The following is a 23,148-nucleotide window of genomic DNA, read 5'->3' on the forward strand; positions in this document are numbered from 1 at the left end:
AAACTTTAATGTTCCTGATATTATCATTCTTCAGCATGCCTTGTTTGGAGACAATATTTTTAGTATGGGTGCCGTCATTGCTAAACGGCTAAGCCTGAATTGTACAAAAGGCCCCATATTTGGAGGTATCTATGCTTCACGTCTTGCTAGACATTTTAGGATACCTATTAGGCATTATGAAAAGGGGGAGACGATCCTGCCTTCTTACATTTTAGATTACAGGAGCATGGTAGCACACAACTTTATCGTTCAGAATGAAGATAAGACGCTCCTGTATAACTTGAGATTTAATAAGAAACACAGTGAAACTATTATTCTGCCTGCACCTTTGTTGTTTGATTTGACTGCAGATAATTTTCTTGTTACACCGGAGGCGGTGTATGGTCATCAAGGCCAAGCATCCACTCCAGAACCTGAACCTGAGTTGGAACCTGCAGTGGACCCTTATCATGCATCATCTTTCCAGTGGGATCCGGAGATGGCCAACCAGTGGTATCCTGATTACACTTCCCAGTACACCGGGCAGAGTAGCAGCGGCCCTTGGCATTAGACCAACTTAGGCCAAAAGCCTAAGCTTGGGGGAGTACGTATTTGTCACCGACTTTACATTCATGTTCACACACTAGTTGTCGGTGCTCACACTCTTTCATTGTATTATCCATGTTAGTTTAAAATTCCTTTTTCTAGTTTTCTTCTTGTGTGTTTGATAAACCTTAAGAAAAAACCAAAAAAAATTAGTTAGCTTAATTTCCATGCTTGTAGTAGGAATTAAAATGAAAACCCAAACAGATTTATTGTTCTTCTTTTACTTGTTGGGAGCTTGCCCATGTAAATAGTTTTATTTTATTTTCTTTCCTTTGGAGGTCGAGAAGACCATATTGAAAATGTTTAGTGGCTCTCGTATGCATGATTGTTTATTTAATTTAGAGCCCATATTATTTGTCTTCTCTCTTGAGTTGAATGCTTGCAGATTCCAGCTTAGTCCAATGCACGTACACTCTTATTATTATACACATCGTTCGGTCGTGCAAGTGAAAGGCAATAATGACGATATATGATGGACTTATTGAGATGAGAAAAGCTGGTATGAACTTGACCTCTCTTGTTTTTGTAAATATGATGAGTTAATTGTTCCTGATTCAGCTTATTATGAAGTAAACATATTTGCAATAACATTTAGAGATTATAGTTGCTTGTGCCATGCTTGATTAGCTTTGAGTTATAATGGTTCACCTTGCGTGCCAACATGCTATTAGAATGATTATGATGTGGTATGGTGGGATGGTATCCTCCTTTGAGTGAATTGAGTGACCCGACTTGGCACATGTTCATGCATGTAGTTGAAACAAAATCAACATAGCCTTCACGATATTTATGTTCATGGTGTATTATATCCTACTCATGTTTGTACTCGGTGTGAATTAGTTTTAATGCATGTTTATGACTGTTGTCGCTCTCTCAGTTGGTCGCTTCCCAGTCTTTTGCTAGCCTTCACCTATACTAAGCGGGAATACTGCGTGTGCATCCAAACTCCTTAAACCCCAAAGTTGTTCCATATGAGTCCACCATACCTTCGTATATGCGGTATTTACCTGCCATTTCAAGTAAATTTGTATGTGCCAAACTCCAAACCTTCAAATGAAATTCTGTTTTGTATGCTCTAGCCGCTCATGTTTCCACTAGGGCTGCCTATATCTTCCATGCTAGGTGAGTTATTCTCAAAGGAGTGGACTCCGCTCCTCATTCACGAGAAAGGGCCGGTAACCGGGATGCCCAGTCCCATGATCCAAAAAGATCAAAGCAAATCAAAATAATTAAACAAAACTCGCCATAGGATTGTTGTTAGTTGGGGGCACTCGTTGTTTCGAGCAAGCCATGGATTGATGCTTGTTGGTGGTTGGGGGAGTATAAACTTTTACCATTCTGCGTGGGAACTGCCTATAATGCATGTAGTATGGAAGATACAGCCATCTCATAGTTGTTGTGTTGATAGCGAAAGTATGCCGCTCAAAATGTTATTCAATCTCTGTTTTAAAATCGAGCTCTGGCACCTCTACAAATCTCTGCTTCCCTCTATGAAGGGCCTATCTATTTACTTTTATGTTGAGTCATCACCCTTCTTATTAAAAAGCACCCACTGGAGAGCACACTGTCATTTGCATTCATTATTATTGGTTTATATTGGGTATGACTTGACTGGATCTCTTTTACCATGAATTACAATGTTTAGTCAGTCCTTGATCTTTAAAGGTGCTCTGCATTTATGTTTTGCAGTCTCAGAAAGGGCTGGCGACATACCATTTTGTTATATCATGTTATGATTGTTTTGCGAAAGTGTTGTCATCCGAGTTTTATTATTATGGCTCGCTAGCTGATTATGTTATTGATATGAGTAATTGTGAGACCTAAGTGTTATTGTGAGTATGGTTAGTTTATAATATTGTTGAAACCTAACTGATGGCTTTGCATGTTTACAAAAACAAGAGCAAACAGAGTTTGTAAAAGTTTTTCTTTATCACTTTCAGTCTATCAACTGAATTGCTTGAGGACAAGAAAAGGTTTAAGCTTGGGGGAGTTGATACGTCTCGAACATATCTACTTTTCCAAACACTTTTGCCCATGTTTTGGACTCTAACTTGCATGATTTGAATGAAACTAACGGGACTGATGTTGTTTTGAGCAGAATTACCATGATGTTGTTTCATGTGTAGAAAACAAAAGGTCTCGGAATGACCTGGAAATCCTTGAAGACAAGTTTCAGAAAATATAAAAAATCCTCGCAAAAGATGAAGACAAGGGGGCCCACACCCTGTCCAAGAGGGTGGGGGGAGCGCCCCCCTATTTTGTGGGCCCCCTGAGGCTCCGCCAACCTCAACTCCAACTCCATATATTCCATCTCGCGGAGAAAAAATCAGGGAGAAAGTTTCATCGCGTTTTACGATACGGAGCCACCGCCAAGCCCTAATCTCTCTCGGGAGGGCTGTTCTGGAGTCCGTTCGGGGCTTCGGAGAGGGGGATTTGTCGCCGTCGTCATCATCAACCATCCTCCATCACCAATTTCATGATGCTCACTGCCGTGCGTGAGTAATTCCATCGTAGGCTTGCTGTACGGTGATGGGTTGGATGAGATTTATCATGTAATCAAGTTAGTTTTGTTAGGGTTTGATCCCTAGTATCCACTATGTTCTGAGATTGATGTTGCTATGACTTTGCTATGCTTAATGCTTGTCACTAGGGCCCGAGTGCCATGATTTCAGATCTGAACCTATTATGTTTTCATCATATGTGTGTTCTTGATCCTATCTTGCAAGTCTATAGTCACCTATTATGTGTTATGATCCGACAACCCCGAAGTGACAATAATCGGGATACTTCTCGGTGATGACCGTAGTTTGAGGAGTTCATGTATTCACTATGTGTTAATGCTTTGGTCCGGTACTCTATTGAAAGGAGGTCTTAATATCCCTTTGTTTCCACTAGGACCCCGCTGCCATGGGAGGGTAGGACAAAAGATGTCATGCAAGTTCTTTTCCATAAGCACGTATGACTATTTACGGAATACATGCCTACATTACATTGATGAACTGGAGCTAGTTCTGTGTCACCCTATGTTATAGCTATTACATGAGGAATCACATCCGGCATAATTTATCCATCACTGATCCATTGCCTACGAGCTTTCCATATATTGTGCTTCGCTTATTTACTTTTCCGTTGCTACTGTTACAATCACTACAAAACACCAAAAATATTGCTACTACTATCTTTACCTTTTACCACCATTACCATTACTATCATATTACTTTTCTACTAAATACTTTGCTGCCGATACTAAGTTATCAAGGTGTGGTTGAACTGACAACTCAACTGCTAATACTCAAGAATATTCTTTGGCTCCCCTTATGTCGAATCAATAAATTTGGGTTGAATACTTTACCCTCGAAAGCTGTTGCGATCCCCTACACTTGTGGGTCATCAGCCGGCTGCGTGACCTCGCTTGGGCACTTCATCTCCAAGCTAGGGGAACGCACCTCCTGTTCTTCAAGCTGATGAAAAAGAAAGGGCCATTTGAGTGAACTCCAGAGGCTGACACGACATTCGAAGACCTCAAGAGATACCTCACCAACCTGCCAGTGATGGTAGCACCATGTCCCCTTGAGCCCCTGGTGCTCTACCTAGCCACCACGCCTCACTCCGCCAGCGCGACACAGGTGGTGGTCCAGGAGGAGCGCCGGGCCAAGGGCCCACCAAGCGATGCCATGGACCCAGTCAAGATGTTGCAGCTTCAGGACGGTGCTCCTGAGGCCGTGTTCGCCCCAACTAACAACCAAGCTCCTGAGGTCCTATGGACTCAGGTGTTGTAAGACCCCACCAACGCTCCTTCCCTCGTCGAGCACCCAGTGTACTTCGTCATCACGGTGCTCCGCGATGCATGGGCGCGCTACCCCATGCCGCAAAATCTCTTGCTCGCACTCCTCGTCTCCTCCCGCAAGCTGCGCCACTACTTCCAAGGCCACCCCATCAAGGTTATCTCGGCTTACCCACTTGAGAGAGTGCTCCGGAGTCCCAACGCCGCGGGGAGAGTTGCCGAGGGGAACATCAAACTGCAGGCATTCCAGTTAGAGTTTAGCACCACCAGAGTCATCATGGGTGCGTCACTCGTCAACTTTGTGGCGGAATGGACGGACGTTCCCAGCCCCGATGTAGGGGAGGACTAACCCCGGACTGCTGGGTCATGTACTTCGACAGCGCATTCGCACACCAGGGCGTGGGGGCTGGAGCCATGCTCATCTCGCCCACCCAGGACAAGCTCTACTACACCATCCAGCTCTGCTTCCAGCAGGGCGAGAAGGTCTCCAACAACATCACAGAGTACGAAGACCTGATCGCCGATCTCAAGGCTGTGGCAGCCTTGCAAGTGAGGCGCCTCACCATCAAGGGCGACTCCCAGCTCCTCTTCAACTTCTCCAACAAAGTATATGAGCCAAAGGACGAGCACATGGAAGCATATCTTGAGGAGGTACGTCGAATTGAGAAAAAGTTCTTCGGCCTAGAATTGCAGCACGTGTCGCGCGGCACGAACAAGGAAGCAGACGAAATCGCCAAGAGGGCATCCAGGCGCCTGCCTTAGGAGCCTAGTGTCTTCGAGGAGCGGCTCTTCAAGCCGTCGGCAGCCCCCCCCCCCCCCACCGCGGGACCAACATCGCCTCAGGAGGAGCTCTCCCCAGCACCACTCTTGGGCGCACCTGTTGGCGGCCCGACCTCAGGATCCCGTCTGCTCCTCGCACTTGAGCCTCAGGAGGGGTGCTAGACCGAGGAGTTCAAGGCATACCTGCTCCAAGGCACCTTGCCGGAGAAGGAGGAAGACGCAGAGTGGGTAGCCCGCCAGGCCACTACATACTACATCCAGGATCGTGAGCTCTACCGAAAAGGGACAAACGATGTTTCTCTGTGATGCATCTTCAGGGAGCAGGTATGCGAGCTGTTGGCCAACATACATGGCGGGGACTGCGGGTATCACTCATCATCATGCACCCTTGTGGGCAAGGCGTTCCACAGCGGATTCTACTACACCACGCTACTCGATGTTTCCACCGAGCTGGTGAGGTCTTGTGAGGCCTGCCAATTCCACGCCAAATGGATCTACCAGCCCGCTCAGGGTCTCCAGACCACCCCGCACTCATGGCCGTTAGCAGTCTGGGGGCTGGATATCTTGGGCCCGTTCCAGTGAGCACCCGGGGGATACCGCTACCTCTACATCGCCATTGACAAGTTCACCAAGTCGGCGGAGGTGGAGGCCATCCGCACCTTTCCGATTGGCTCGGCAGTCAAGTTTATCAAGGGCCTCGTGAGCAAGTTCGGGGTTCCTAATCGCATCATCACCGACAATGGCTCACAGTTCACTAGCAACATTTTCAAAACATATTGTGCTAACCTTGGAACGCAGATATGCTACGCCTCAGTGGCACACCACAGGAGCAACGGCCAAGCTGAGCGCGCCAACGCGGAGGTCCTGAGAGGCCTCAAGGCAAGAACCTTCAATAAGAAGCTCAAGGCCTGTGACAGGGGCTGGCTGGACGAGCTCCAGTCCATGTTGTGGTCCATTTGCACCACTGCGACCAAGCCAATAGGCGAGACTCCATTTTTCCTCGTCTACAGATCCAAAGCAGTTCTCCCACATGAAGTCAGGCATCGCTCCACGCGGGTCTTGGCATTTGTTGAGGCGCACCAGGACGCCACGCGGGGGATGGACATCGTGCTGAGGGAGGAACACCGCCGCCAAGCCTTGCTTCGAGCGGCGAGGTACCAGGAGGCGCTACGGCGGTACCAGTGCCGCAGAGTCCGCTCCAGAACGCTCGAGGTGGGCGATCTCGTCCTGAGGCGGGTTCTCTCTAGGGAAGGGTTGCACAAGCTATCGCCCATGTGGGAGGACCCGTTCAGGGTTGCCCGTGTCTCCAAGCCTAACGCCGCGGGCCTGGAGACGTAAGACGGGATCCCCATCCAGAATGCCTAGAACATCCAACACCTCCGGAAGTTCTACCCATGCAGCAAGGCCCCGTGCCTATGAAGGTCTCCGCTCCTGACACTCTCACATAATAATGAATGGGGTTGTACATGCCCTGGAGTCTCCTTAGTGTCATCTGTGGGCCTCACGGGGGCTTCCTCCCACGTCCTAGTGGCAGCACTTAGCTCCACGCTGGTGAGAATAATTGACTAGGTGCCAGACACGACTGTTCATTTGCTTGCTTTCTATAGCTGGTTTGCAACTTCTTAATGGAATTTGGAGTTTTTGCATTTTATTCGCCGAAGTTAGAATTTTTCTCCCCTTGCTTCGCTCACCTCTCAGCCTTGGCCCGGGAAGAGCGGTAGTTGTTAGTCGCTCCTCCTCGCGCGTCCCGTGCACGGGGGCTGGGCAGGTGTGCACGTTTGGCTTCGTCCGCACGCAAGCACACCTCGCTGTGCTTCGGCTTTCTTAATCCTTGCAAGACGCTCTCGAATGAGCTCGTGGACATGCGCACCCTCTTAAGTCCGTGCCCCCCGGGAAGCGCGATGCGGTGCACTAAGTCGTAACTAACCCATGCCTGGGGGCTCATGCAAGGAACAACAAGGCACCCCGTCAAGCTTTCTAATAACACTGCTGCTCCACAATGTCTCCTAAGGCTGACGGCTCCTGAGTCGTCAGGAAGGGAGCTTTGCTAGACGCCGAAGGGCGCGCCCTCGTGAGATGGGAAACTACATTAAGTATATCGAGCTAAGTTACCCTAACTGCACCTACTCGTAACACAGATATCATGGCATAACATCAAAATAATAAACATAGCATAGTGGCATAAGTGCCATGGTTCATTACATGCTCGGCAGGGTGGTCTACTTTTTTTTCAAAATGCAGGAGAAAGGAAAGGTTAAAAAAAAGCGAGTCGCGCGCCTGCGGCAGCTCTTGAGGCTAGGCTCCAATAATGCCCGAAGCTCAGTCCAAGCCTTCCTCCCGCTTCACCGGAGCACGACAACGAGATGGCCCATCGCCTTCCCCGATCCGAGCTCGACAGCGGGGTGGCTGATCATAGCCGCCGCTGCTGGTGCTCTCGCCGGAGGAGGAGCCGCCACTGCTGGGAGTGGCGCGATCGTCGCCAAGGGCAAGCTCACCCTCGTCATCGTCTCAGCCGTCATCAAGGCCAAGCTCATTGTCGCTGCTGTCGTCTTCGAGGCAGCACCTCGCACGGCGGCCATCTTAGCCAAACACCCTCACATAGAGGGTCGCGAGGCCATCGTACTTGAAGTGGAGGGTGAGCCCCCTACTCAGGCCGATGGTGACCCCGAGTCTAGCACACGAGGCCCTGCTACAGCAGCCATCCACCTGGAGCCAGAGTCATCAAGCCCCGCAGTCGGAAGCATGCCCGCGAAGAAGCATGAGAGCGGGAGCCTTGTGCCCGCGGGCCTCTCTGACCGCACGAGGAACTCCGGGAACACGTCAGCCGAATGGAAGCGCGACCGAGGAGGTCGGACAACCATGGCGCGCCTTCCCTCATCACAGAAGCTGGCCTGGCCTCGGCGCCTCCCACCGTAAGAAGAAGCGTCACTGCGGCTGCCGGAGGCATCTTGCTCTTCGAGGAGTGCGCATGTGCCCCTGGGGGACCACCGCCGGGGTCGCAACATACTTGCGGGGGCGTCTGCAGCCCCTCTTGGGCAGTGGCGAATCTGGCCCCTCCTTGGGGGACTTCCCCTTCTTAGCGGCGGAGAGCTTCCTCGTCGAGGACATGAGGACTTCAGCAAGACGGTGAGACAAAAAAGAAGAAGAAGGAGCATGCAGCAAGAAGATGGAGATCGATAAGGGGGGCCCGCCCCTTCCCTCGTTTATAGCCGGAGGGATGCCAACCGCCGACCTCTGCGATCCCACGCAACGATGATTTTTCTCAGCATACAATAGAGTCTCGTCAAGTCGAATGCTTGCCGAGGCAGCATGGGGAAGCAAAGACACCCACGTCCAATCAATCACCACGCGTTGACCAAGGCCGCATGCGGTTAGGGCCTGTGGTGCTCCGCACTTGACCTAGGGCTTCGCCTCGAAGCCAAGTTCGGCGCGCCTTGGGCCCTAGGGCTACTGTCGGCGTTCTGGGAACGGGGGTACTTAGACTTGCCTACCTGCGGCCCATGGCGTGGCTCCATCAGTGGCCTGGTACGGCCCAACTTCAGCATTGACAAACTCAAGACCCTCGCGAGGGGCCAAGCCTCGAGAGGCGGACAACGCCAAGACCTCCACAAGGAGCGGCCTCCTCAGGCTAGCTCCTGAGGAGCAGACACTCCTATGCAAACCTCACCTCGCGAGGTTCGGATGACGTGAGCCATGACAACCAAGGCTAGGCGGGTGCCAGCGGGCGCAGTGTACCAGTTTCCTCTTCAGTGCTAAAGAGGCAAGTGCAGGCGCGGAATCCCGAGGAATCAGCCAAAAGTTTCCATTCCGGTGCAACAAGACCAAGACCACCACGATGGCAGGATGAATGTCACCGCCGAGACCACCACGGCATCACAACCAAAGGCTTCCATAGGCGAAGACTACTTTTGTCAGGATAGCATGTACTAGTTGTCTCCCTTCGAATTTGGCCGTTGTGGGATCCCTTCCCGCCGTCATTTTGGTAAGAGGACCAAGGCCTATATAAATAGGACCTACCCACTACCATAGACGGGGGATGAGACCAGATCGGATCTATTCCATCCTGACACTCACTAGCTCACCCAAGCCCAAGAACACTCCTCCTCCTGAGGTGGTTCTCCCACTATACTAGTTCATCCTCAACCCTCGAGGCCAATCCACCACAAAGCAGGAGTATGATTTTACACCGCAAGGTGGCCCGAACCTGGGTAAACTGTTGTGTCCCATTTCCTTCCAGTTCATTGAGCTAGGTCGTGAGATTGATGAGTAGGCAGACTGGGGAGGTTGAGTTCTTGACACGCACCCCAGAGTTCAAACCTCTCAAGGGTCTGCGGAACCCGAAATCTGACAAGTTGGGATGGTAGTCTTATATGGAGTTTCATAATTGGTGTTAGCAGGGTGAACATTAGTCGGGATCGTGACTTTGCTAATTCAAATGTGAGTTCCATAACCCATTGATCACCAATGTTGTAACACATGAACCATGTCTCGTACTGTCCATGTGACATGAACAACATGGTCGATCTACCTTTTTGAAAGAACTGGTGAACTAGGTAAATACTACATATAAGGAATGGATAAATGTGGCACAACACATGACTGGTTGGGATGGTAGTCTTATATGGTGTTTCATAGTTGGTGTTACCAGGGTGAACATTAGTCGGGATCGTGACTTTGCTAATTCAAATGTGAGGTCCATAACCCATTGATCACCAATGTTGTATGTCGGATTTCGGGTTCCGGTAGACCCTCTAGGCTCGAACACTGGGGTGCACGCGGAGATCTCGCCCTCTACCTACCTGCACCTTGCCGCCTCGCTAGGATCTAAGCTATGACAGGAACAACACAAGAGACACATGGTTTATACTAGTTCGGGCCACCATTGTGGTGTAATACCCTACTCTAGTTTGTGGTGTGGTGGATTGCCTCTTGGACTGATGACGAACAATACAAGGAAGAACAGCCTCACGAGGGTCTGTTCTTGGCTGGTGCGATGAACTGCTAGGGGGAGTTCAGTCGCTCTTTCTGCTGGTTCCAAGATGATGATCCCCCTACTACCTTGTGGGTGGCTAGTCCTATTTATAGGCAAAGGCCCTGGGCCTCTTCCCAAATATTGAGCGGGAAGGGCGCCAACAATTGGCCATTTTGAAGGGGAACATCCAGTACACTTATCCTGACTAAAGTTGGTCCTCGCCTATCAAAGGCTCTGGTGGTGACGCCGGCTTGGGCAACACAATGACTTCCTTCCTGCCGTTGCGACGGTCTTGGTCTTGTTGCACCGAAACGGATGCCTTTGCTTGATGCTCTCGCCCGCGCTTGCTCCCTTTGCACCAAAGAGGAAAGGAGGACACTGCGCGGGCTGGCACCCGCCTGGCGCCCTTGGTCGTCACGGCTTGCGTCATTGCACCTCGTGAGGTACCCCGCCTTGATCTCTCTGCCTCCTCGCGAGCCAGCCTGACGAGGCCGTGCCTGAGGAAACTTCCTATCGTCCACCCCGCGAGGCTTGGCCCCTCGCGAGGGTCTTGAGCTCATGTTGATGAAGATGGGCCGTGCTGGGCCGCCCCTTGAGCCAAGCCGCAGGCCGCAGGCAGGCAAGTCTGGGGACCCCCATTCCCAGAATGCCGACAGTAGCCCCCCGGGCCCAAGGCGCGCCCGGACTTGGCTGAGCAGAGAAGCGAAGGGGCAAGTGCGAAGCGCCGCAGGCCCTAACAGCCTGCGGCCTCGGGCGCCGCGTGGCAGTTGATTGGACGTGCGCGACTCCGCTCCCCCACGACGCCTCGGCAACTGCACGAACTGACAAGTCCCTGCATGCAAAGCGGGTCATGAATACCTATGATCGTGGAGGCCGGCGGTTGGCCTCCTCTGGCTATAAGTACGGGACGGCGCCTGCCCTTTCGGTCCATCCCCTCTTGCTTCTCCTTCTTCTTCATGGCTCTGCCAAAGAGGTTCTCGGCCGTGGAGAAAGGAAAGGCCCTCCAGGTGGAGCCTGACCCTCCCCCGCCCAAGCGCGGTCGAGGCCGTCCCCACAAACACCCTGCGACTCGCATGGTGGCTCCTCGCGGCCGCGGAGGTGATCTCCGGCGTGGTGATGGGCGGCAAGCCACCGCTGGGGGGGGCTCTATGGCCGCACGACCCCCTAGGTCACGCTCCCACTCGGCAGAGGTTCTGCCGGAGTTTGTTGTGTGGTCGGCGGAACCGACCAGCACCCGGCTCCAAATTCCTCGCTTCCTCCTAGGTGAGCTTCCGGCTGGCACCCCGGGCAGCCTCTGTCTTCAGGCGGACGGTTGCTGCAGCCGGGCCTCCTGGGCTTCGCTGGAGGTCTCTGTAGCCAGGAGCCTGGCCCTGACCCGCGGCTGGCAACTGTTTGCCCGCGCGCGTGGTCTGAGCCGGCGGTGCACCCTGCACTTCAAGTTTGAAGGAGATGCCACCCTCTATGTGAGGGTGTTCGGGGAAGATGGTCGCCGCGCTGGGTGCTGCCTTGAGAACGACGACAGCGGCCGTGGGTCCAGCCCCAGCAATGATGAAGACGACAGCACGCGCGCGGTCGGCGGCGCTCGTGGTTCATCGAGCTTTGAAGGCTCTTCTTCGGGCAGCAGCTCCTCCAGTGGTGGCCGCGATCAGCCTCCGCGCCGCCCCACCCGCCTGGAGGGAGGTAGCGGGTCCGCCCGCTGTCGCGCCTCGGTGAAGCGGGAGATGGAGTCCTCCTGAGCTCCGGAGGCAGTTCGAGTCTCCCACGCGAGTTGGTGTCGGGCGAGTCGTGCGTGTTTTGTTCTTTCTCCCATTTCCTGCGCAAAGAGACAGTAGTGTAGGGCCTTGCGAGGGTGTCCTTGGACTATTGCTCTTAATTATCGTACTGCTTCCGCTATTCCGGTATTGTGCTTTTGTGCCGCACGCCTGCGCGCAGAAATTACTTAGCTCGGGGGGGGGGGGGTCTGTCGTGACCTTTGCTTCCCGAGGCCGAGGCCTCGTCGAACGCTTCATGTCCTGCGAGGGTTTGTCCGGAGAGGTAGTCCAACACGGACTGGAGGGGTGCTCCTATAGTGGACCCGGTTAGGGAAGCCTCGAATGATAAGGGCAGAAAACACTCGCGAGGGTGCCCGCGTTGCTCCCTCATGAGACTTGCGCGAGAGAAATCGGGGCAGGAGAGCGAAAAGGCAAAGAGTCACAAGCCAAAGACGACAACAACTTCAATAAAACCTCGAATGGGGACGAACAAGCCAACTGCAGAAAGCAAATGAGAAAAGCCGCGTCCGGCACCTAATCTAGTCTTCGACGTCTTCTCACCAGCGCAGAGCTAAGTGCTGCCACTGGGCGTGGGACCGGCGCTCCTGAGACTCCATGGCGTGTACTGCCCCAACTCATTATTACGTGAGAGTGTCACGGCCGGCGAGCTTCACAGGCATTGGCCTTCTTCATAGGCTTCGGGCCTTTCTTGGAAAGATAAACTTCACATGCGTTTGCCTTCTTCACAGGCTCTTGGCCTTTTCCAAAACGCAACACCTTCACAGGCGTTCGCCTTCTTCACAGGCTCTGGGCCTTTTCCAAAACGCGACAGCTTCACAGGTGTTCGCCTTCTTCATAGGCTCTGGGCCTTTTCCAAAACATGACAGCTTCACAGGCGTTCGCCTTCTTCACAGGCTCTAGGCCTTTTCCAAAATGCGACAGCTTCACAGGCGTTCGCCTTCTTCATAGGCTCTGGGCCTTTTCCAAAACACGACAGCTTCACAGGCGTTCGCCTTCTTCACAGGCTCTGAGCTGTTCTAGGGGTAAAACCTCCGGAGGTGCTGAATGTTCCACGCGTTCTGTACGGGTACCCCCTCTTGAGTCTCCAAGCGCGCGGAGCCGGGCTTGGAAACATGAACAACCTTGAACGGGCCCTACCACATGGGAGAGAGCTTATGCAGTCCCTCCCTGGAGAGAACCCGCCTAAGCACGAGGTCCCCTACCTCGAGAGTCCTAGGGTGGATGTTGCGGCAGTGGTATCGCCGCAGCGCTTGTTGGTATCTTGCCGCTCGGAGCGCGGCTTCCCGACGACGCCCCTCCCCCAGCACGAGGTCCGTCCCCCGCATGGCGTCCTGCTGCGCCTCGTCGAACGCTAGGACCCGTGCAGAACAATGTCTGACCTCGTGAGGGAGGACCGCTTCAGCTCCATAGATCAGGAAGAATGGGGTCTAGCCAGTTGGCTTGGTCGCGGTCGTGCGGATGGACCACAACACGGACTGAAGCTTGTCGTACCAACCTCGGCCGCAGGCCTCCCGCTTCTTCTTGAATGTCCTGGTCTTGAGGCCTCTCAGGACCTCCGCGTTGGCCCGCTCGGCCTGACCGTTGCTCCGGGGATGCGCCACTAAAGCGTAGCATATCTGCGTTCCAAGGTTAGCACAGTATGTTTTGAAGAGGTTACTGGTGAATTGCGAACCGTTGTCGGTGATGATGCGGTTCGGGACCCCGAACCGGCTCACGATGCCCTTGATGAACTTGACCGCAGAACCTGCGGGGATGGTGCGAACGGCTTCCACTTCAGCCCACTTGGTGAACTTGTCCACGGCGACGTAGAGGTAGCGATAGCCCCCTGGCGCCCAAGGAAATGGGCCCAGGATATCCAGCCCCCAGACTGCGAATGGCCATGAGAGGGGTATAGTTTGCAGACCTCCGCCGGCTGATGGATCTGCTTGGCATGGAATTGGCAGGTCTCGCAAGCCTTCACCAGTTCGACAGCATCATTGAGCGCAGTGGACCAATAGAATCCGCTGCGGAACGCCTTGCCAACGAGGGTCTGCAATGACGAATGATGCCCACAGTCTCCATCGTGTATATCCACCAGCAGTTCCTTCCCTTGCTCCCTGGAGATGCTGCGCAGGGACACATAATTCGGTCGCCTCCGGTAGAGCTCTCCATCCCTGATGCAGTATGATGTGGCTTGCCGCGCCACACGCTCCGCCTCCTCCTCCTTCTCTGGCAGGGTCCCTTGCGTCAAATAGCTCCGGAGCTCCGTGATCCAGCACCCCTCCTGAGGCTCCATCGTCAAGAGTAGACGCGCCCCTGAGGCCGGGCCATAGACCAGGGCTCCCGAGGCTGGCGGCTAGGAGAGCTCCTCCCGAGGCTGCACCGTGCTTGACAGTGATGGCGTAGCCGAGGTCTTGAAGAGCCGCTCCTCAAAGACGCCAGGATCCTGAGGTAGCTGCCTGGATGCTCGTTTGGGGATGTCGTGGGCCTCCTGGTTGGTGCCACGGGGCACATGCTGCAACTCTAGCCCCCAGAACTGCTTCTCCATCCTGCGGACCTCCGCTAGGTAGGCTTCCATGTGCTCATTGCTCGGCTCGTATACTTTGTTGGAGAAGTTGACGAGGAGTTATGAATCGCCCTTGATGGTAAGGCGCTTCACTCCTAGGGCAGCCGCAGCCTTCAGGCCTGCTATTAGGCCTTCATATTCTGCTATGTTATTGGAGACCTTTTCTCTGTGCTGGAAACAGAGCTGCACGGCGTAGTAGAGCTTGTCTTGAGTAGGAGATATAAGCACCGCATCAGCCCCCGCGCCGTGCCTGGAGAATGCCCCGTCGAAGTACATGACCCAACCGTCCGGCGCCTTGCTTCCCGGGGAGAGGGATCGATCCTCATCAGCCTTGAGGCCCGGCGCCTCCGTCCACTCCGCCATGAAATCTGCCAAGGCGGCCCCCTTGATGACTCTGTTTGTACTGAATTCGAGCTGAAACGCTTGCAGTTCAATGTTCCACTCAGCGACTCTTCCGGCTGAGTTAGGGCTCCTGAGGACCCTTTCCAAAGGGTACGCTGAGACAACCTTGATGGGATGGCCCTGAAAATAATGCGACAGCTTGCGCGAGGCCACCAATAGCGCGAGGAGGAGTTTCTGAGGCATGGGGTACCGCGCCCTTGCGTCCCGCAACACTGTGCTGACAAAGTACACATGGTGTTCTATGAGGTTGGGAATGCTGGTGTCGATGGCGCCCTCCGGAGACCGCGGCGCCTCCTGAGACAGGGGGGCCTCCAATGGCTGGTCGCTAGGGGGAGGGGTCTCCACTGTCCCGAGTGCGTTCCCCTTCGGCGGCTGATCCTTCTTGGCTGTGGTAGTGGTCTCTGTGGGTCTTCCTTGACCATGCTTCACCTCGACCCAGGAAGCTGCTGCGGCTTTGGTCCGATGCTCCTCCCTAACCGCCACCGGGGCTGCGCTGGCAGAGTAGGGAGTGGCTGCAAGGTAGAGCACCAGGGGTTCCTGAGGGCGCGGGGCCACCATTACCGGAGGGCTGGTTAGGTACCTCTTGAGATCTTGGAACACCTTGTCAGCCTCTTCAGTCCATTCAAAGGGTCCCTTTTTCTTCATCAGCTGGAAGAAAGGCAGCGCTCGCTCCCCCAACTTTGAGATGAAGCGTCCTAGTGCTGTCACGCGCCTAGTGAGATTCTGCATTTCTCTGAGGGTCTTTGGCGGGCTCATGTCCTCGACTGCCTTGACCTTTTCTGGGTTAGTTTCGATGCCTCGGTGGGATACGAGGAAGCCCAAGAGCTTGCCTGAGGGGACCCCAAACACACACTTCTCCGGGTTGAGCCACAGGCTCACAGCGTTGAGGCTTGTGAAGGTTTCCTCTAGGTCTTGTATCAGGGTCTTGGCCTCGCGAGACTTCACCACAATATCATCGACGTAAGCCTCAACATTCTTCCCGAGCTGCGGTCACAAGGTGATGTGCATCAGCCACTGAAAGGTCGCCCCTGCGTTGCACAGCCCAAACGGCATGCAGGTGTAGCAGTACACCCCACACGGGGATAGGAAAGCCGTTTTTTCCACATCTTCTACCGCCATCTTGATCTGGTGATACCTAGAGAAGGCATCCAAGAAACATAACAGGTCGCACTCGGTGGTGGAATCGACGATCTAATCGATGCGGGGGAGCGGAAACGGATCTTGCGGGCAGGCTTTGTTGAGGTTGGTGAAGTTGGCACACGTACGTTCCTTCCCCCCTTTCTTTGGCATGACGACTGGCTTGGCCAACCAATCCGGGTATCGGACCTCGCGAATGACCCCTGCAGCTTCCAACTTGCGGGTCTCTTGGACGATGAAAGCCTGCTTTTCCGTGGACTGCCGCCTTGCCTTCTGCTTCACGGGGCGGACACTGGGGCACACGTTAAGGTGGTGCTCGATTACGCCTCTAGGGATCCCCGCCAGCTGATCGGGCTTCCAGGCAAATACCTTCTTGTTCGCGTGCAGGAACTTGACCAGGGCCTCCTCCTGCTCAGGCTCAAGGTTGGCGCCTATGGTGAAGGTGGCGTCAGTGGATCCATCCTCGTCGACCAGTATCTGCTTAGTTTCTGCCTAGTCTTGGGTGAACAACTGCTTCTTCTTGGCCGGCGCAGCCCCCTTGGGCTCAGGGGCGTCCGAGTCGGCGGGCTGCACCGACGCTGCCGCCTTGAAGGCGAGCTTGAGCACTTGCAACGCATCCCCGGTGTCTCCGGACACGGTAAGGACGCCGCTGCTCCCGGGCATTTTCATGAGGTTGTACGCTGGGTGAGTCGCGGCCATGAATCGGGCCAACGCTGGGTAGCCGAGGATGGCGTTGTATGGGAGGCTGATGGGGGCGATGTCGAAGTCGATTAGCTCCGTGCGGAAGTTGTCGTAGGTGCCGAAGGTTACCGGGAGACGGATCTGCCCCAGGGAGCTAGATGACCCGCCCCCGACACCCAAGAAGGGTCGGCTGGGCTGAAGCCGCTCCGGTGGTATGTGAAGGAGGCTGAAGGCTTCAACCGAGAGCACGTTGAGGCCCGCGCCGCCGTCGATGAGAGTCCTGGTGACGGCCACCTAGAAGATGGTGGGGGTGCACAGCATCGGGAGCGCGCCCGAGCAGGCTGAGTTGGAGGGGTGGTCCTCCGAGCTGAAGGACAGATTGGCCTTGGGCGCCGACCGACCTGAGGGAGCCCCTTGCCACGTGGAGGTAGCGCCGACCTGGCGGACGAATGGCTTGACGCGGAAGCATGAAGGTGGCGCCTGCGAGCCGCCCAGGAGGGCAGCGACGACCGGGGGCGCCGACGTAGTGTGCTGGGTGAGGAAGAGGTTGCGCAGCTCTTCCCAAGAGACCACGGAAGCCGCCGGCAGGTGGAGCAGCCACATGCTCGGGGCGTCGGTGAGGGCCATGAGAAGCCAGTTAGCCATGGCCCCGTCATCTCCTCCTACTTCGAGGATGGCTTCCTCGTACGCCAGCAGGAAGGCCAGTGGATCAGTTGTGCCGTTGTAGCACAGCGGTGCCGCTGGCTTGAACTTGTCCGGCCACCGCACCTGTCGCAAGGCTGGGGCCAAGGCTCGGGGCCCCTTGGCCCCCGCGCTAGTGCTGGCGACCAGAGCGGGCGGCGCGCTGCTCATCGCAGGGTGACTGGCGGTGTCAGCGGAAAGCGGGCCAGCGGAAAGGAAAGCTCCGGCGCACCCCTACCTGGCGCGCCAAATGTCGGATTTCGGGATCCGGCAGACCCTCTAGGTTCGAACACTAGGGTGCGCACGGAGATCTCGCCCTCTACCTACCTGCACCTCGCCGTCTCGCTAGGATCTAAGCTATGAAAGGTACAACATAAGAGACACAAGGTTTATAATAGTTCAGGCCACCATTGTGGTGTAATACCCTACTCTAGTTTGTGGTGTGGTGGATTGCCTCTTGGGTTGATGATGAACAATACAAGGAAGAACAGCTTCGCGAGGGTCTGTTCTTGGCTGGTGCGATGAAATGCTAGGGGGAGTTCAGTCACTCTTTCTGCTGGTTCCAAGATGATGACCCCCCTACTACCTTGTGGGTGGCTAGTCCTATTTATAGGCAAAGGCCCTGGGCCTCTTCCCAAATATTGAGCAGGAAGGGCGCCAACAATTGGCCATTTTGAAGGGGAACATCCAGTACACTTATCCTGACTAAAGTTGGTCCTCGCCTGTCAAAGGCTCTGGTGGTGACGCCGGCTTGGGCTCCAAAATGACTTCCTTCCTGCCGTTGCGACGGTCTTGGTCTTGTTGCACCGAAACGGATGCCTTTGCTTGATGCTCTCGCCTGCGCTTGCTCCACTTGCACCAAAGAGGAAAGGAGGAGACTGCACGGGCTGGCGCCCGCCTGGCGCCCTTGGTCGTCACGGCTTGCGTCATGGGCACCTCGTAAGGTACCCCGCCTTGATCTCTCCACCTCCTCGCGAGCCTGCCTGACGAGGCCGTGCCTGAGGAAACTTCCTGCCGTCCACCCCGTGAGGCTTGGCCCCTCGCGAGGGTCTTGAGCTCGTGCTGATGAAGATGGGCCATGCTGGGCCGCCCCTTGAGCCACGCCGCAGACCGCAGGCAGGCAAGTCTGGGGACCCCCGTTCCCAGAACGCCGACATTGTAAGACACATGAACCATGTCCCTTACTGTCCATGTGACATGAACAACGTGGTCAATCAAACTTTTCGAAAGCACATGTGAACTAACTCTACAAATCATCTGTAGTGTGTTGTCTACATCATGGCAAACAAGTGCACACTAGATGGTAGTCTCTCAGTAGGTGTTTCATGACGATTGTACATATTAGGTGCTATTTTCGTGAGCATTGGTCAAGATCAGGCTTGGCAAGTTGAAATGTGAGGTTCATAATCTTCATATGACCAATGTTTCAAGACATGATCCATGTCCATTACGTTACATGTCACATCCATGACGAAAAATGTTCATAACACAAGCGACATAGGCGATCAAACTTTTCGAAAGCACACATCAACCAAACAATTGAGACTTGGAGTGAGACATTTTGACCTCACTAATATGAAGAAGCAATGCTCACACAATGTTCAGATGGTAGACACGTTAGGTGTTGCATGAATATCGTGACTTGGCCAGTTGAAATGTGAGGTTCATAAACTTGAGGTGAATGAACCGAATCAATTTTTTGGGTTCCCTCCATTATTTCATTTCCACCGCCCCCACCCACCCCGCCCCCAATTTTGCCCCTTCCTACCTTATTTTCTAATTGTCCCACTAAATTTTCCCCACCCCGCCCTCTAAATATCTCGTTACTTGTTCACAACTACCCCCGTACATAACTTCACACTTTCTCCTTGTCTCCATCGTCTCCTCTAGATCTAGATCTCTCCCGGCGGTAGGTTTCCCTTCCCAGTGCCGGCATATGACATGATAAAAGGAGATCACCGCCGTTCCATCGCCTGCAAGGAAATGCTACCGACAAGCCCAAGGCCTTTCCGTAAAGGTAACAAATATTTCCTCCTCCTTCAACACCCAAGCCCATCTAGATTTCTATGGTTCACTCATGTTGCTAGTTTTACCTTCAAAAAAATTGAGGGTTTTTATTAGGTTGTTTGGTGCGTGTGTTATAGATCTGGTAGCATCTTGTTATTCTAGTTGCGTTATAGACCTAAACCCGGCTTTCCCCTCCATCAGAGGGAATGAAGGAGTTTTCTTTCTAACTGCTCATCTAGAAAGCAACCAGACCCGTCTCTACGCCGCCCCTCCCGCTGCGCTCACCACCACCATATCGTATCCGTCGACACCGAAATACAACCCTCCTACCACCTCCGACGAATCTTTGAATCGGCCGGAGCCACCCCAAATGGCATGATCCGACCCTCCTAGCAAGTCACCGCTGATTCGTATGGTAGATCCACGATAAGGCACACAGTTGAGCTACCCCCGATGCGGTGACAACCCCCTTTCATGCTCCTTTGATGCTGACCTGCCAATGCCACTGCCGAAGAAGGACCACAGCGTGCGGTAGAGGCCGTGGGGGACGTGGGCGTCAGAAATCAGAGACACTAACACAGGCATCCGGTTTTGGCTCATCTCCCACCAATCGGTGGAGCTCACAGCGAAGGTGTATGACATCAAGGAGGTGGCGTTGTACGGCTGCAAAGGGAAGCTGAACTTCCCAATCATCATACCCAATGTGTCGACGCCCATCGAAATCGGCCACCGAGTGGTATCCAGACGAGAGAACTGGGAGGTGTTTGAGCAGCTGAAGGTGGCACGCGCAGACGAAGAATACATGGTGGACATCTGACAGATGTATCTGCTACGTCTTGATCTTGCGTTGGTTTTCCTTGAAGAGGAAAGGGTGATGCAGCAATAGTAGCATAAGTATTTCCCTCAGTTTTGAGAACCAAGATATCAATCCAGTAGGAGGCTCCTCAAAATTCCCACGCACCTACACAAACAAACAAAGAACTCGCAACCAACGCAATAAAGGGGTTGTCAATGCCTTCACGGTCACTTGCGAAAGTGAGATCTGATAGAGATAGTATGATAAGATAAATATATTTTTGGTATTTTATAATATAGATTGGAAAAGTAAAGATGCAAATAAAAGTAGATTGAAAGCTTATATGATAAAAGATAGACCCGGGTGTCGGTGTCAAAACCGGCGGATGTTGGGTAGGGGGTCCCGAACTGTGCGTCTAAGGCGGATGGTAATAGGAGACAGGGGACACGATGCTTACCCAGGTTCGGGCCCTCTCTATGGAGGTAATACCCAACTCCTTCTTGATTAATATTAATGATATGGGTAGTACAAGAGTAGATCTACCACAAGATCGTAGAGGCTAGACCCTAGAAGCTAGCCTTTGGTATGATTGTTGTTCCTCTCTATCGACTAGCCTAGCCCTGGTTTATATAATGCACCAGAGGCCTAGGATAACATGAGTCCTAGCCGAATACGCCGGTGGGGGAGGAGTCCTTGTCTTGATCACCAAGTCTCGTGGAATCTTCCTTGTATGCGGCAGCCGTCTGGACTGGCCCATGAGTATACGGCCATGGGGGTCCTCGGCCCAATCTAATAGATCGGGAGATGACGCGTTGAGTACCCCCTAGTCCAGGACACCGTCAGTAGCCCCCTGAACCGGTCTTCAAGTTAGGGATGCTCCTCGATTCTTCCGAACTGTTCTTCATCTTTGGTTGCCGGTCTTGAAAACTGGTTCAACAAATCTTCTCATCTTCTATCTTGAGGATCGCCGAAATGCATTCGACGAGTTTACATGTCGGGTATCCGAGGAGTCCCTTTAAGTTTCCGGCCTTTATCAATGCCTTGTTATTTTTATGCCACACCTCGGGTTCGAAGTTGTTCCCGGGAGGCAGTGTCCTCTTGCGTCCGATCTCTAACGCCGGACTGCATTCAAGGTATCTCTTGCAGCCGAGCACCAATGTCGGACTACTTTCGAGCTCCAACACCGAAATGTATCCGAACTCCAACGTCGGACTGTGTCCAAGCTCCAACGCCAGACTATATCCAAGATGTCATAGATCATCTTGGTCCAAAAAAGTTGAAGGAGTTTAGCCGAGCTTAATGCCGGAAATGCCCTCTAAGGAGCCAGCCACTTGCTTCCGAGCTATATGCCGAACTGCTTCTGAGGTGGTTAAGCACCTCGGTCATGGGCTGATTTTTGGTCAATGTTTTTTATTGATGCAATTTATTCTCTGACGAGATATATAGCCAGTAGCCCTCAAGGTGTGTATCGGTCTAAAACCTGAGATGCACCTGAAGGATGACATAAGACCGCTGATCCCAGTAACCACTGAGACTCGGGTTGATTTGCAAAATCGGTCTGAGGATCAAGTCCTAGCTCGGCAGAATACTTCGGGACACAAAAAGTGGCGTGCTCAGTCCTCGAGACTCAGGTTGGGTGCGGCCGACCAACCTGAGGATGAAAATCTCCTCGGAAACTGTATTGCACTTCAAATTTTCTGCATAGAACAGGCAATGCAGTAGCCCCGAGACACTGGTCGGGTGGCAACACCAGATCAGGGGATCGATGTGCCCCTTTAATATTTGTAAATAATAAGCACAAAGCCCAGTAGCCCCAGAGCCTTAATGCGGGCACGGGTGGCCGAATTAAGGATCGATATCCATAGTAAAATCACAAATTATGTGTAATGAATCTATGTATCCAAGTACTTTATGTCATTAATGCTCGAGTCCGCATTGTACAAAACTTTGTTGACCGACCATCGGCTTCAACCTCCTCGGCCAGTAGCCGAGGAGTGTTTGTCCTACTTTATAAAGACTTTATGAGGGCAAAGATTTACGACAAACAAGGCAATCTGGCCATACGGTTTTATAAACAAAGGTACGCAGAGAGATATGTTATATTGCTGTTTAACATAGGAAATGTCTTCCAAAGAAAATAATTCCGCTATCGGTTCATTTCTTTGGGTTGGCATGCTAAGCATGATCATGAAACCTCAGCTCTAATGTAAGAGCAAAATATTGAGGATTTAGTTTTGGAGGCCAGTTACTAGCCCCCGGTAGTGTTCGGCGACAGTTGAGGTCAAGCCGTAAACACTTCGGCCAATGTTATGAATGGCCCATCATTTAACACAGTCATCGGATCGCTGACCAGTTTTACACTTATTGTGACAGTCAGTTTTTGGCTTTCTCCACTGAGGTGCTTAACCATGTGAGTTGGAAGCACCATCGCAGTTCTCCCTTTGCACACCTAGCCGAACAAAGCAGAATGTAGGGGGCAAGTGCAGGAGTCAGGCAACCCAACTATTGACCGAAGACACAATTCAAAACCGATGCATATAGAGCAATATCCGAGATTGTTTTTTCCGAATCTCTAAAGGTGTCCGGTGTTGCACTGTGAGACTTGTGCTGAAAACACACAATAGTTCAAAAGTGCCATGGGCTCGAAAAGCCAAAAAACTTATTCAAAAGGTTAATGTCCAAACTAGATCAAGTGTTCGGTGCCAATCCAAAAATTGGACTTTAGAAAATAGGTGCTTCTGCATGCTTTAACATGACACATCCTATCTCAAAACTTCAAGCGGGTCAGCCTACGGCTTCACCCTCCTATCCCAAAGGCGGAGTACTTCTTACTAGGCCAGTTTAGCTAACTAAACTCTAGAGGCTTTGACAGAGAAATTAGGCTCCCCGGCTAGTGACCGCACACTTGTGTCGAAAAAAGGAGTGATAAATAATAATAAAAACTTTGCAATGACTAAGAAGAAAAACACTTATTATAAAACGGCTCAAATAAACATAAGAGCCCCC

Source organism: Triticum aestivum, chromosome 2B (genome assembly GCF_018294505.1).
Source record: "Triticum aestivum cultivar Chinese Spring chromosome 2B, IWGSC CS RefSeq v2.1, whole genome shotgun sequence".
NCBI classification, from domain to species: Eukaryota; Viridiplantae; Streptophyta; class Magnoliopsida; order Poales; family Poaceae; genus Triticum; species Triticum aestivum.